At 40.8% G+C, this 16371-nt stretch overlaps 1 protein-coding gene across 3 annotated transcripts in view; it reads left to right on the top strand.

Annotated features, from left to right (window-relative positions):
* The window catches only part of RAI14 (retinoic acid induced 14), an 85277-nt gene that overhangs the window by 12264 nt on the left and 56642 nt on the right, over positions 1 to 16371 (top strand). The gene's annotated exons all lie outside the window — the stretch shown is intronic.

Raw genomic sequence — 16371 nt, forward strand, 5'->3', positions numbered from 1 at the left:
TTGGAAGTTAGGTGTGCCCATGTGTTAGGCTGACTTCATCCACACTTTAACGCTGCTTGGCTGGGCTGCTGCTCTAGAGCAAAGGCTAAGTGACACATGTGATGAAACCAGACCTTGCTGTAGGAGTTCAGCCACTGTCATAAATTGCGCTGGTTCACTTATTCCTCACTTATCTAGCCCTGATAACTTGTGTATGCCTCTCCCCAAAATCAAGGGCAGTCTGAATGTAATTGCTGTTTTGATACTACTGCTGTCTACTGGCTGGAGACAAGGTTGACCGCAAAGGATTTTTCAGATACCTAAAATTTAGATATGCATCTCTAAGAGCACAACAGTCTAAATCCATGACAGTCTGGTTTCCTCTGTTTTGAAGCCAAGCCTTAAGGGCATAATTCAAGGCAACCAACAGGAGCTGTCCTATATTTTGTGCAAGATAAGCAAGGAAAATTCTCTTCAGTTTCCAGAAGCTGCTCTTAGTTACAGTTTTTGAGGGGGAGAAAAAGGATGTCTTTTTAATGGGAAGTTGGTTGTATTTTGTCTCAGTTTATAAGATGTGGTAATTTCTCTTGGATTGGGGATGAGGGTAAAGTTAGAAGGGTTGGAGTGAGTTTTCTCATTGCTCTCTAAAAGAAATTTTTAATGTACTGTGTTTTAGAACTGAAGATGTCTTAGGGTAAGGAAGAGTACCCTTGTCTTAATCTCATTGTTAGCATTAAAAAATAGGGAGTGGGATGAGTAGGAGGTAAGTCTTCAAGATGTGCATGAGAAACAGGAATTGCAAACACTTCTCCAGCAGTAGGGCTGACAACATAAAACTCTCTACTGGAATGAAGACCACAAAGGAAATTTCACTGATGTATTGAAGCTCTTTAGTCTTTCCTGCAGTAGCTGAATTAAAAATGAGTATAGCTGCTGATATTCAAGTATATTTCTTGGTATCCCTGCCAGAAGGCATTGCTTTGGTGCTCAAATGATGCCAGTCTTGATGCTTGTGAAAGAAATGACCCTTCTCCCTCTTTTTCCACATCTGCTCTTCTCATTTTGAGGGTATCTGACCCTGCAGTGAGCTAGGTCAAGGACAAGAAGTGATGGGAAAATACTTTATGGGGTGAGTGTCAGATGAGTAACTCTGTGCTCTGTGTTACTGTAGGATCAGCCTTGGGAGGAATTGTGGAAGTAGGAGGAGCTGCAGGACATCCCTTTCTCCAGTTGTTGCTTGGTTTAGTTCCATTGTCAGGTCACACCCTGAGAATACTGGCGCAGAAAGCACAAGGGTGGGCATGCCAGCAGAGGAGTTGCAGGAATACACAAGTAAATAAGGCTGTTAATTTAAATATTTAGCAGGATTGATATAGTCCACAGCTGAGAGATGACAGTATGACTCACAGATTAAGGGAGACTCCTCACTTCATGCTTTTGCTGTATCCCTGTATTTCACCTGATTTACTGTTTGTGAATCCAGCCCCATTAACTGGAGAATCCTTTGTCCTTGACACACTTAATCGCTGTGAAATCCTTCCTGGGGGTGACTGTTGCCATGTGAACACGTGTGTTTGGAGAGAAGGAATGAGATTTATCGCTCTGTCACAAATGACTATTGTCAAAGCATGATGTGTAGTCACAGGAGGATGCTTGTAGACTGGGAATCTGGGAACAGGGTGCCTGGGTGGGAGCAAATGCCAAGACTGGAAGCTAAGCAGTGGTTGTGCACACTTAAAGAATGTGTAGACAACAGAAACCACAATCATGTCTTGACAAAGCAGCAAGTCTCTTCTGTCTGAGAAGCTGCATTTTCTCTACTCTTCTCATCTCTTGCTTCTCATTATCAAACTCAAAACCTACCATTAAACACATAAAAGCTAAAGGGATGGCCATTTTAATTGTTGCTGGAAGCTATCACATGTAACGCTTGAAAAGGTTGCCATAGTAATAGCAGGAGCTATCACTATTTGTTTATACAGAGTCCATAGTTTATTCACACAGTGGAGAATGGATGTCTCTGCCCGGTGAGAGAAGTTCTTCATAGTTTCTGCTTAGAAAAACAAATTTTGAAAAATTACTATTAAAATATTACTGATGTCTTATTAGGCCTCTAATACTGGAGATTGTAGTGTTTTCTGTAGTAACTAGTCAGTTTGTGGCCTGACTTCAAAAGCGTCTAGAACCTTAAACAGTGGAAAAGTGGATTTTCGTATGTGTGAGGCTTTAGCCTGTCTAAACATGTTTTACCTGTTTCTTAAATATGACAAGGTGCTCATCAACATTTTCAGGCACCTACACATATTTAAGTATCTAGCTCTTGATACTGGGATGATGTAAGTACATAAGTGGTTTATTCAGGTAGACTGGCTTTTAACCATGTTCTTGGTTACTCTAGAAAAGGCATATTGTGTGAAGGCTCTGATGGTTTGGATTGTTTTCACTGTCTTAAGTGTGTGGGCAATAGCTGAAAAGCTTTAGGACCTTTTCTGTGAGTATTGAAGATCATCTGAAAAACACATACTGCAATTTGACAGAAACCAGTTTTCTTCTAAAAAGCTATCTTGTTGAATGGACAAGAAGATTTGTTTCCAAATACCCTCAATAATAATAATTAAAATTGTAGAGTGTTCTTTAACACTGAAAATTGACTGTGCAGTTCTCCAAAAATGTACTTAATGTCAGAAGCAGATCCAAGACAGGCTGGGATTCCCCAATGCTAATTACCAGCTTTAACTTCTGGTATTTCTGGAAATGCCTGTATGTTGTACTATTTATCACATGGGTGATGAGAAGTTTGTAGTTCTAATGAAAATTTCTGCTTTTTGGCCTTTGCTGTAGTCATTGTTCCATAAATCTCAAAATGATGAAGAAGTTAGGTATGTTGTAGTGTAAAATCTTAGTCTTAATCTAGACACTATGCTAATTAAATCTTGGCATTTTTTTAACGCCAAATGTTTGAAGTAGTGAGTTTACATTTAGCAATTTTTAAAGTATAAAAAGCTAACCTGCTTGGGTGTTTGGAATGGAAAGACTGCTGGGTTACATTCAATTAAAATCTGTGTTCTTGTGTGTTCTGGGCTGAATGCGTGGGAGAACAAAACTTGGGTGGGGCAGCTTGAAAAGTAATAAAGCAGGATCTCCTGCAAACAGCTATTAAATTGCTCTGTCCACTGAAAGCTACAATTAACCCAAAAGGGAGCATGGGATTCAAATTTGCAGTATCTGCTTTGTACATAGGTATTTTAAGGGTAATTGTGACAAAAAATCACCACATACCATGTTATCTCTGGCAAAAAAAGTGAAATGGCCGTGTTGCTTGACCATTGTCTACAATTATTTAGAAAATGAATTACTGAAGCTTGCTTTTACTTCAGTATCCTGCTTTTTTTATGTGTTGGTTTGAATCAGGCTGAAACACATCATCATGACTGTAGCTTTTGCTCAGTTTACTGTTCTTCAGTGGTAATCTTTGATTCCACTATACAGCATGTGATGGAGTGTTGATCTCTGGAATACACAGATTGCGCTCAACCAGTTCTTCATGGGAATGGAAAATTGAACCTCCTTTCCCTCTTATGAAATGAGTGCGGTGGTTCCTGATTGTCCCTCCCCCTGTTAGGAGTCAAGAGTTTTACCTTCCACCCCATATTCTGCTATTTGGCTTCATACCTCCAGTTCTGAGCATACACTCTGCTCTACTCAGCTTGCTCTGCTTTATCCAGGAAAGAAATTAAACCTGTTCTGACTATATTAGAGTAAGAACTGCTGGTTCCAGTCAGTTCAGGGCGAACCTCTTGCCATCCGAGGTTGGTAAAACATATATTTTGTTTATTATTCACAGTAGGAATGTCCTCAGAGTACATATAAAATTATTTTATTCAGGTGAACTGTAATTCTGGCATGCAGGAGCCCTCTGTGAGGGGGCCAATATCAGCCCAGAAGTTATGCAGCATCTCTTTTAATGATGGAAAGAAAATGTAATGGAGAAGACAAGCAAAGACTAACAAATAAGGGTGTGGGAAAACAGAAGGGAAGCAAGAAGGTCTGAAAGGGAGAAGAAAGGAGGGATAGTTGAAGGGTCAGAGTTACTATTTTGGTAACTGTTCTGGGAGAAGAAGCAACTGGGCTGCTGTGGGTTGCCTGTTGATCATCTGTCTCTGGATGGGAAAGTATGAGGAGTGTTTAAGGCTAAATAACTTGCAGATATTCTGTAAACCACCTGCAGCATCTCCAAATGTTTAAGACAGAAAGGAGAGGGAATTGGTTAAATGAGAACTGTGCTATGGTGTTTGGAATTACAGTAGACAAACCTTAGTTTACTTTGAATAAACACATGGTTATTTCCTTAAACAGGATTATGAAATGGGAGTGAGTACGAAGAAGAAAGGCAAATTGGCATATACAGACTGGAGAAAACTAGTATTTTTGAATCTGTTGGTAGCAAGAAAGGAGTCTTTTTGTGTAGAAACATTTCTTTTGTGTCCCTTTAAAGAGAGCACAAAAGTTCAAAGGCCTTCCAACTTTGGAAGAGTTGGGAAAAAAGCATTTGTAATTTTTTCATTTATTTGTTTATCTTTAGTAAGATTTAAATTTAAAGTGAAATAAATTTGAAAATTATAAATGAGCAATCTGCGTGTCCTTACTGTGGTACACTATATCCCCTCTTCCTTTTTGGCGCTGCTCATGCCTGATCTGATATGAAGCTGTCTGTTAAAACTCATGTGGAGGAGAGGATTTTAAAGAATGGCCCAGTGTTTGTGTTTGAAGGCTTTTGCCTTGTCCTTAGTTGTTAGTGAAGACAGTTTGCTGTGAATATCTGCTGTAATATCATCTAGTGAATATAACACCCATACACTTTATTTTAGTGGAGATTTGAGCCTTTTCATTCTGTGCTTATATTTTGGTAGACTGTGAATGGTACAAGCAGACAACAAATGTTAAGGAGTGAGTCAGACTGAAAGAGGTGTATTAAATATGTTATTCCAGCAATGCATTCTAGTGCTGTTCTTCAGGAAGCTGTTCTGATTGTGTGTAGTCCAGGAAAATATCCAGGATTAGGGACATGTCAAGCCCTTTTTTGCTTCCTTGCACATTGTCACGTTGAGGTGTGCTGAATATACATCTCATACATGCTCTGAATATCTGTGAAGGTAAAGCATAGAGTAGAATGACTGTGTCAGTGGCCATTCTTCCCTGGAAATGGGAAGTCTGCACATGTGTACTTGTTCTGATATCTGAAAACCTGTTTAATGAGCCATTTTGCCTATTTCAAGGCCTGAATGATCTGGGCAAAGCTGCAGCCTAAAGCTTTTAAAAGTCCTGTTAACATTGAGCTGGCAAAAGACATCACACTGGAATGAATCTTTTAACTACAGCTTCAGGATGTCCTAATTTCTTAGACTCACAGTTCATAATCACGTTTATTGTTACTGCAGGTACTATCTTTTCCAGTATTTGGGCTGCTATGTGGACTCCATATTTACCTTGAAGTATTTTGAGGTAGAAAACTCTCTAAGTAGTGCTCTTATTCCACATGACACCAGCGCTACTTTCTACTGTCTGGATTTTGAGAGGTGGCATAGTATTATTAGCAAACCATAATGTGAAACTGGTTATTTTTACTCTTCTATACCTGTCTAAGGACTCTCATTCCCTAGATATGCTGAATGTGATTGTCTCAGATGAAATACACAGCTAACTGTCCAGGACACTTGCATTGACTTGATTGTAATGGTAGAAGCAAAGGTATTTTAATAACTTTGCAAATGATGTGGTTGCCGATGTGTATGTATGTGCCTGACATACCTGTGTGGCTCAGTTCATGGGTGCATACCTCTCCTCTTTCATCTTTGCTTCTTTGCTGTGTGTGGTGGAAACTTCTTAGGAATCTTACCAGCTTGGGTAACCTGTCTGGTTATCCAGAGCCTGAAACAGGGCCCTTTGAAGTCAGAAGAAAGACTTCAGTCTGCTTGAAAGAGCATTGAGTCAAGAATGAAAACCAAAGTGCTGGGTCCATGGACGCGCATGGCCAGCTCCAGTGAGGGATGGATTTCCCCTCAGTGAAGCATTGAAATACATTTGGCTGTTGAAAATGCTGAGATGAGCATGTTATCCAACAGTGGCTTCTTTCTGGAGTCTAGAGGAGGTTGAGTTTCTGTTCTTTTCCTCCAGCTTTTTTTTTTCTTTGGGGGATGGTTGCTTATGGCGTGATCCAATTCTGTTTGACAGGATCAATGGCAACCCACTACATCTAGTTTCAGTCTACCCTCTTTTAGTTTAAAACCAATATCCTTTGTCTTACTGCCCCAAGTGTGAAGAAAAAACTCCTCTCCATTATTTACCAGCTCGCTTAAAGTATGAAAAGGCCACAGTAAACTATTCTGGAGCCTTCTCTTCTCCAGGCTCAGCAACCCCATCTCCCTCACCTTGTCCTCAAAGGAGAGGTGGGTCCCCTTTGATCTCCATCAGGTTCCTGTCCCTGCTGTGCTGGGAGCCCAGGGCTGGATGCAGTGCTCCAGGTGCGTCTCAGCAGAGCAGAGCAGAGGGGCAGAATCCCCTCCCTGCCCTGCCCACAGGGCTCTGGGTGCAGCCCAGGACACGTTTGGCTCTCTGGGCTGGGAGTGCCATGGCTGGGCCATGTGCAGCCTCTCACCCACAGCACCCCAAGCCCTTCTGGGCATGGCTGCTCTGGGGCTGCTCCTGCCCAGCCTGTGCTGCTACCAGGGGCTGTCCTGAGCCTGGTGCAACGTCAGCACTTGTCCTTCTTAACCTCATGAGGTTCCCACAGACCTGCTTCGTGAGCTTGTCTAGGCCCCTCTGGATGGCATCAGTCAAACACATCTCTTGGCATCGTGTTATCTGTAAGTTTGCTGAGAGTGCACTGGATCGCACTGGCTGTGTCACAAATGGAGACACTGAGCAGTACTAGTCCCAACATAGACCTCTGAGGGACACCACTCATCACTGATCCCCATCTGGACATTCAGACATTGGTGACTGCTTCCTGGATGTGGCCATCCAGCCAGTTCATTGTCCACCAGACAGTCCATATGTCTCCAGTTGAGAGAGCAGGACTTTGGGAGAGGCCGTGTGTTGATGACACATTATTGATTATTTCTGTGTGCTTATCAGGGGAAGAAGCAGGACCCTTTTCTTTAATTCCTTCACTGTGGCTAAGGGAACCTGAGTTCCACCATGGGCTTATGCCTTACATTGTTGAGAAAGACTACAAGTTCAAACTGTCTTGGAGTGTGTTACTGGCACAGTAACAGCATACTTAAGGATGGAATTCTTGTGGATTTAGTTTTGACCACCCAGTTGTATTCCTGTCCCACTTGGTACAAACAGCCTGTAGCTGTCTAATTTTGCTGGATTTGTCTCACAGCTGTCTCCAGTCCTGTGTCAAAGTGTGATAAATGCAGCAGGGCAGGTGTGCATCCCTGTAGCCCTGGTGTTGCAAATAGGGCTGTGCATGTGAAGTGCTGCACAGCAAGAAGCTGCCCTAGGCTTCGTGTTGGGCAGCAGGTTTTTTTTTTCCAGTAGCGAATACCACTTCTTAATGCATATGTTGTTTGCTTGTAAACTTGGAGTTGCTCAGTGTGTTTTGGTTTTGTTTCTTCTAGTGTAGGTTCCTTGTGTGCAAGCCAGGTCTCGCTTCAGCTGGATTGCTATGCTGGTTATTTACCATGTTGTGCACTCAAGAGGAAGGTTGTGTTTCCATGTGTTTGTGAGGAGCATTAGCTCAGATTAATGTATGTCACAGCAAAAAGGTCTTGAGAGTTTCCAGCGGTGATGCACTGCAGCTATCTCCGTTTGCTCAGATGATGGTAAGATGCAAAAGATCAGATGTAGGCTGTTGGTTTTTTATGTTTGTGAGTAATTTTGCTTTCCTTTGAGGGTCATTTAAGGAAAGAAATGTACTTTATGTTAATTTATATTGTTTTCTAAACTGTGATATAGTGAATGGGATGGGACAAGCATGAGCAGTGTGTGGGGAAAATGGCTATAGCTAAGTTTCTTCTGTTGAAGGGTGGCCACTGGTTTCTGTTGAAATGCTTGGGATTTTGGGATAATACATAATAATAATACATGGTATGTTTTTTTCTCATTTTTATGTGTGATGCTTGCTCAGTCATTACACATGAGGTGGTGAATACCAAAGTTTCTTTATTATTTTCTTCTTTTAATTTAGGCTAGCTGGGGGAGCAGGGACACTCCTCTGGCCATAGAAGCTTGTGTCCAGACTCTTCTCATTCACTGTGTCTTTGCATAGTTTTGGGTAAATGAGCAGCTATGAGTGCTGTTTCACTCTGTAAAATACACAGTATCTGTGTCATTTAGCCATGCAGTGTTGAAGAGAGGGCACTCAGTCCAATTTGAGAATTTCTGATGCAAAATGGAAGAACATGAAGTAAGTGTTCTTCAGAGACCAGGAAGGCAAGTTTAGCAAATTAACTTCTAGCTGAAATGTACTTGTCATTTTCGGTGTGTTTCTTCTGCTAGTATAGGAATGTAATTATTATGCCCTGGAACTCCATACAAGGGAGTTTCCATGCCTGGAATTTAGATTTGTAATCTGCTTCCTCCCACTTCCAAAGTATCATGATACTTTTAGATGAAGATCAAGTCACTTTATTATTTGTTCTTGAAATGCTAAGTTACCTGTTTGCTGCAGTGGTGACTGTGATTATGTCCTTTAAGCTCACAAGAAAAAAGCCTGCTATCTAGAAAGTGTGCCTAAATACTACTTAATGACAAATATCTTCCTGCTCTCTGGCAGTAGCAATTCTTCCACTCATTTTCCTCTCCTGTCTCCTGGGTAACTCCCATAGGTTTAATAACTGTGGCTGGGGCAGAATTTTAATTTTCCTAAACTTATGTTTCTGTTTTTGACATTGTTAGTTTTTCTGATATTTGGTTCCCTTCCTCCCACCCTCCACTGGCCTGTAAATTACTTTAGCAGTGCTCAGCATCTTCAGTTTTTTGAAAGTAGGATTGTTTCAGTTCTGTACACAAGGCAAATACAATTAAAAAATTTCATCCTTTGACATAAGAAAAATATCCTTGTACGTGGTACATGTACTGAAGGTGTCTGTAAACAAACTTAGTGTAATCTCACGGGGGTGGGGGGAATGGACATTGTAAATCTTGCTATTGGAATTTATTTAAGCTGCTAGTTGAAAATCATGAGAACTGCCAATGCAGTGCAGTAAAGGACGGAAAGGTCAGGAGACTGGAAAAAAGGCTCAACCCCTCATCTTTCAATGCAATTTTTTGCAGCCTTGTGCAGGAGCTTATTATCCCACTTTCACACCTTAAAAATAAGGGAGAACTGTGGAAAAATATTTCAATGGGGTAATTGTTGTGGATAGAATAGTAGTTCTGCAGTGCTCAAATACTGTGGAAACATTTGGACTGTGTAAATTCCCTTTAAGGAGAGACAAGCAGCTTCTACCACACCCAAACTAACAACTATTAGAGTTCTGCATAGCTTGGGTCACATCAGACTCTTCTGACTTTGGTATGTCAGCTAGCTATCGTGACCAAGAAAAACCAAACTCTGCCTCCTGTTTAAAATCTCTTGGTATTTAGTGTTGCACACTGCTGGAGATCAGACCTGCTTTGCAGGGCACTTGAGTTTGTCCCAAATGTGTGTAAGTAGGACCGCATGAGGGTTCCATCAGTAAGATTCAGAGGGGTGACTTTAAGTATAGAAGCTGTAAATGTCCTTGATGATAGTCTCCTTGAGTGGTCCCCGATGATAGTCTCCTCTTTCTGAGAAGCTGAGACCTGTGTTTGTGGTGACAAGGTGCTGAGGACTTTGTAGGATCACATCTTTTATATTTTAGTAGTTCAGTTGTATGATTACTCGCAGTTTTGTCAATGCATGATCATACTCTGACCTAGACCATGTCCCCTCCTGCCTTCAGTGTGTGTGATTTTGGATGAATTGTCAGTTTTCACACACAGCTGAAATGCATCTTCTTTTCAAGTATGTTTGAGTAATCCATAGTGATTAAGCAAAACAAGTAGGAAAGAATGTGATCTCGCTATATGCCACGATTGTAATGACCCCTCTTTGCAATAAATCAGTTGTTTGTCAGAAGACTCATGTCTGCATAAGCACACGACATTGCTGCAGACAGGAAGTGCCCTAGTCTGTTGACCTCGTCTCCCAGGGAAAATCAAAAGTTCTCATTAAATTTAAAAAAAAATAACAAAACCAAGAAAAACTCCCCCAACTTGTCTTAGTAGAAGATGAAGGCAATAATATGTATAACCTCTTTCTTTTCTGTTGTTTATGAATGTGCAATCTGATATTTAAATTGCTTTTAAAACCTTTTTAATGCAGCTGAAAGGAGTGAGGTCAGATATATTTTCTTAGGGTTATATTACACTCCACAAGAGTGAACAGGAAATGGTTTAAAGGAATGCCAAGAAGCCCCTATTCCCTAACCAATTCCCTTGTTTTTTCTTAACCAGCTTTATTTCACATTGCATGCTTCAGCTGCTGTGAGCTTTTCTGGGTTGAGTATAGGGGCAGATTTCAGTGTGTTCTTAAGTTACATCACCCAAGTTCCTTTGCCTGCATTTTAAAGAAGAAAACTGTCTGGATTCTAAATACAACTGTATACAGACTAAATGTGGTGAAACAGAGATCTTGCTTTGTGCATTTCTGATCTGTTAGAAATGGTTAGGTGTGCTGTCTTATTGACACTGTTAATGTTAAAAGAATATTCATCACAATTTCCAATTATTACCGCTGTCCTCAGGGATTTGCATATGAATTTATGCAGTACGATCCCCATTTATTGACTTTATTTCTTGAATTCTTATTCTTCTGTTTCTAGATAAGTTTTCTTCAAAGCAGCCTTTTCTTTTTGTCATCAAGTCTGAGTTTAGAAATTTGAAAGAAACTTCCATATTGCAAAATCCATGCTCTTACAAACTATCAACAACCTGTGCCCAAAAAACCCAAAACCCATACCAAAGCAAAAAAAAAAAAAAACCACCATAAAAAACCCAAATCCAGATTTAAGTGTTTCTGTATCATACACTAACTGAAATATTTAAAGACCATTTGTCTCTTCGCTGGTTTTGCTTGTCACCTAGAATATCCAGTTAAGTAACACAAAGGAACACCTTGTAGAAAATAAATTTTGGAAGTAGGTATTTCAAAGAGCTGTGAGGGATGTAGCTTGTTTTGTGGAGTGATCTGCCCACAGCATGAGCTTGGGCTTCCTGCTATTCATAGGTGAGGCAAGTCCCTTCCTCTGTGGGGAAGGTTACTTGCTCTAGAGTAAGTCACTGCTTTCTGAGGCTTTGAACAGAAGCAGTGAAGGCTCTCCTAACACCTGTTTTCTGACCTAAAAGCTCACAGATGTTTTCATACCTGACCTGTCTGATTCTAGGAGTGCATTTAGTGGTTGGTTAATAGGGCAAATCTTAAAACATTCACGATGTTTACCAGAATGCTGCCACAATGAACATGCAAGACTAGACCAGAAATGTTCAAAATTCCTTCACAGAATGTATGTGATGTGGATTTTTTATAATCTTGTCTCTTCACAAGTCATTTCAAACACATACACATTAAGCGTAAGTTTCAAAAATAACCTACTGCTGATCTTAAAATGTCCTTAAATAGTCACATTAGACATTATCCTGGACTTTTTCAAGCTTGGATATCAACCCAGGATGTCTAAAGTATGACAAAACTAGATAAACTCAGGATGTCTAAAGTATGACAAAAGCAGATAAGCTGACCAATAGTGTTGTACATGACCAGGAGTTTAAACGTACTAATCTCCAGCTCCTGTCCTATTAGGAATATACAGTTGTAGCTTCTGGACACTCTGATTTGGCTTCCCAGGGTTCAGCAGCTTTGCTGACCACCAGGATTCGGTGATCTCTTGTAGCAGTGTTTACAGAAGTCAGAAATATTTGCACAACAGTAATTATTAAAAAGGACTAGGAGTTGTGGTTATGAAATCCATCACCCATAACAATAATTAACACTAATGGTTGTGTAGAAGGCAAGTAGTATGCTAAGAATCTACAACTGGGACTGAGTGCCTGCTACGCGAGATCAAAGCCATGGTTGTTGAATACTGTAGCTTATTAAACATGGGGACAAGACCTTAAAATGTAATTAGAGGGTCTTCTGTAGTCTTTCTGGCATTTGTAATTCTAGACTTGGTTAGTTTTTCCACGCAATTAATCCTTATCAAATGTGTGATTTGTTGCACCTTGGGTTTGTAAGGCAAGACTCAAAATTATAGATCTTCCAGTGTTACATCCCTTGCTCACCCTGCATTTCTGGTCAGTTTTCTGTTTGTTCTTGGGCTCTTTTGGTAGGGGAAGACACCAACAGAGAAGACTGCAAATGGTAATTTTTCTTTCTACTTCAGGAGTACTCTGGCAAAGTTCCCTTGAGACCTTTGCTGGATCTTTACCATTACTTGCTTCCTGCATGAGTGGAGAGGTCACTTTGGTCTCTCTTTTTGGGAAAAGGGTTAAGGCATTTGAGATTGCCTGCCGTTGCTGAGCCCTGGAGAAAAGTTCTTGGTTGGAAGCAAAACAAACAGAAAAACTAAAGGAAAAGAGAGTATGTCTATGGGCATGGAGTCTGACTTTTATTTGAAATAGAAAAATAGAAGCTTGCACTGACATGAATCATCATCATCCATGTTCTGTTCCTTGTTTTCTCTTCAGCTGATAGTGGGTGGGGTTCAAAAGTATTTCAAGCTAAACTAACTTCAGAAGACACCAACTTGGGATTGCATTACCATCGGCCTGCGCCTCCATTGTCCTCCTGCAGCTTTGAGGATCTTTTTGGCGTTTCTTCATGTGGGTTTTTCACACTGCCCTTGAGGCATTGTGCTTACCAACAGATCTTAGTTGTTGTTGCTGCTATAATGAAAAGCATTGCTGCTAAGCCGTGCCTTCTTCCCTCTTTCCATATCCTTTTGCTGTTCCCTGCAAGTTTATTGTGTATGTGTGTGCCTGTACCACAGAAACCTCGTACTGGGCCAGGATCTTGCTATGCTTAATGCTGTTATTTTTATCTTCCCGCCTTGCCTTTCCAGTTTGAGGGGTTCTTCTTTTATGAGGTTTTGTTCTAAAATGAAAGCCGCATTCCCACTTACGAAGTACCAAATGCAGATGATCATACCTTAAAAGAGACACTGTGCTTGTTTGTGAGGCAGCGAGTAAAACGTGATTTGTGCTACGCAGACATGCCGAACATTAATAAATACCAATCACCCAAGTCGATGAAAGACGCACATTATCTGTTTCTGGCAAGAATTATATTGCATCTAATTAGGCCCAACTTTAGAACATAGCATTTCATGAGGAAAGTTAATTACAATGGCTTTAGTCTTTGTTACAAGAAAGCAGTGGTGGGGAAAATCAGCAGTTGACGTTAATTTGTGTTCTCTTGCTTAATCAGTCTTTTAGCATGTAAGCTTGTCAGGGCTGCCATGAACAGCAATTTTTTGGGAAGAATGTAACTTCTGCTGATGAGAATGACAGAGAATCTCATTTCCAGTAGTAGAGAGCAGTGTTGTGTTCATGCAGTTCTCCCTCCTCAATGGCTCAGTATAGAGTGCTTTTAAGGGAGTTAATCAACTAATTTCTTTTGTGTGCAAAGTGAGGGTTGGAGTTACTGCCATTGGTGTTAAAAAGTACCAAACGCATTCTATTTGTCATCTCTCTCACCTTCCTTCTTGATCCCCTAATTTAAACTTCCTTTCTGAGCAAAGCAAGTCTCCCTGACTGATGTTGCAACTATGACTGGGTTCCCTGCAGAAGTTGTAAGAAAGTAAGGTTACCACTTAGGAAACATCTTAAGAGCGTTTACAGTTCTTCTTGGGATTGGGCAGAATCAGTCTTAGATACCTTACATTTCACAAGGTCCTTTGTGAGAAGCAGAACTAGTGAAGTGTGGCTTCCCTGCATGGTTGTTTTGTAGTTCTCCACATTATCACAGTACCTGTGGTTTTTCACTCTGGCCTTCAGTGTCTGCCTTTTCTGCTCTTTTTCTCACCTCTGTGCGGAGGCAGCTCTCTCCCATCACTCTCTCCTGGGTCCCCCATGTCCCTGCCAGGCATCACACAGTGTCTGCTGGGGCTGTTCCACATTACTAAAGCAGGTAGTGCAGGTAGCTCTTTGGCTTTTCACAGGTCAAACACAACAGCTAAGCTCGTGCTGCAGCCTTCGGTGGAAGCACAGTATTATTCTTGTCAATATAATCAGTTTTTCATGAAACTTGCATGAGTATTTATCTTGGAGACTGCTTTCTAGCTTTTGATAATCTTGGAGTAGGTATACTGGTATAGAATGATTGCATAAATCTTTAGGGGGTTGGGGAGGGGGAGGAAATGGTACCAAATTAAATTTTATTTCTAGAGGAGCAATTCTGGAACAAGAACAGGACCCTCAAACCTGTATTGCTGAGTTGGCTAAAACCAGCTTTATCAAAGGATGAATGTTTCTTTTGGTCATGAAGTAGTGCTAACAGAAAGCTACCAGCTGGGACCTGTTTCTAAAGCTGACAATTTATATTGAAGTACAGGGATGTGATTTCTTCCTGTGCTAAATAAACTTGTTAGGAGATCTGATTCGACTCTGTAAAATAGTTGGAATTATGAAAGTAATGTTGCACAGAATTTTTTTTTTAATTAAAGCTACCTAATGTGACTGTTCTGGAGACTGTCTTTCTTTTGTCAAGCATCTGGCTGTCCTTGCAATTTGAGAATAATTAAGTTTAGAGGTTTTTTTCTCTCTAGTGCTTTGTGCAATGACACTTTCAACCCTGACGGAAATGTTAGGATAAACTGAACTCTGACACTCATCTGCCTGCGCTGTTTCTAATAAAAGAAGTAGACCTCTGCCTTTTGCAACATTACAGCATTTTTCTCCTACCTGATATCATATATGTTATGCTGATAGGTGTAACCTCTTGTCAAAGAAGAGTCATACTTTGTCACTCTCACTGTTTTGAGAACGTCAGTGATAGAACTTGCATCCTGTTTCTTGCTACTTTTATACTGTTTATTCAGACAAGAAATTAAAGAGAATAAGGTATTTAGTCTTTATCATAATTGCGCTTTGTTGTATGATACAAATTTTCCAGCTTCACTTTCAGAGGTTATTAAGTCTCACATGTCTGGGAATGCATATGCAGGAATGCCGTCTGCCTGGTGCCTGCACTGTCCAGGTTGCTGCCTCCTCCATTCTGTCAGGGTAGCAGAGGTTTTAGGGGAGCAGGCTACTGTGATGCCTTGTTTCAGGAGATGGTGCCTAAAAACTGGCAGTCATTAAATAATTTCCATGCAAAATCTGCATTTTCTGTATGGGAGATACATACAGCTTTCTCAGGAGCTCTTCCCATGAGCCTGTTACCTGGGCAGGGTGCTGTAGCCTAGTGAACAGTGAAAATGTGTTACTGTGATAGCAAATCTGTCTGACAGGTTCTTGTATCTCAGACAAAATGCAAGTGGGGGTTGGACAAATCCTGCAGCACAGGTTCTGTGGAGCTTGGAAACTGCTCCACAGATGCTCTTTCTGTGAGAATAAACTCTTTATGGTCTTATTTGACTTTGCTTGGCTTCCCCTCTTTCTTCTGAGACCAGCAAGCCCTGCTGTAGGGTATTGATATCATACAGATCTGATGACTTTCATAATCTTTCTTAAGCACACATTTGAATCTAAGTGCAAAAAAGGATTGTTTAGAGTAGATGAACCAAAACAGTGGGATTAGTTTATTAAGACAATGAGATTTTGCCCTCTTCTGTGGGGCATTGTTGGGGCTTGTAGCAAAATGCATCAAACCAGTCTTCATAGCTGTGAGGAATATAATACATAGCTGTGATACCATCTCATTTGAGCTGTACTGTTTCTGCTTGGGGTGTTTCAGTAGTGAAGTTGTTTTGTGAGCTTGGGATGCTCTCTGGAAGGATACAGAGCAAGTGATTGCCCATTGAGTCATCTGTGGCAGTGCAAAGACTGCAGCAGGAAAGTATGTTCAGAAGGCAAATCTTGAAAACTTGTATTCCATGTAAAAGAGGGGCTTTGCGATGCTGCCCTTTGTAAAACACAAGCAGCCTGCAAAGACCTGACTGCACAGATTTCTTTTTCCTTCATTGCTTGTAAGTTGGGTTGGGTTTGTAAGAAAAAGCTCTGGTTCCCATTGTCATCTGAAATATGAACTCTGCTTTACATTCCTGACCTGTAACAGAGCTATTTCAAAACCATGCTTTTTCTACTCCAAAACAGCATGTGTTGAATTATAATGGCCCATCCTGCAATGCAGACATTTTAATTTTCAACAGGCATGAACGTCTGCAAGGAGGTGAAAGTTCAGGGTGCGGGGGGAAGGCTAAC

This window comes from Zonotrichia albicollis, chromosome Z (assembly GCF_047830755.1).
Source record: "Zonotrichia albicollis isolate bZonAlb1 chromosome Z, bZonAlb1.hap1, whole genome shotgun sequence".
In the NCBI taxonomy this organism is placed as follows: domain Eukaryota; kingdom Metazoa; phylum Chordata; class Aves; order Passeriformes; family Passerellidae; genus Zonotrichia; species Zonotrichia albicollis.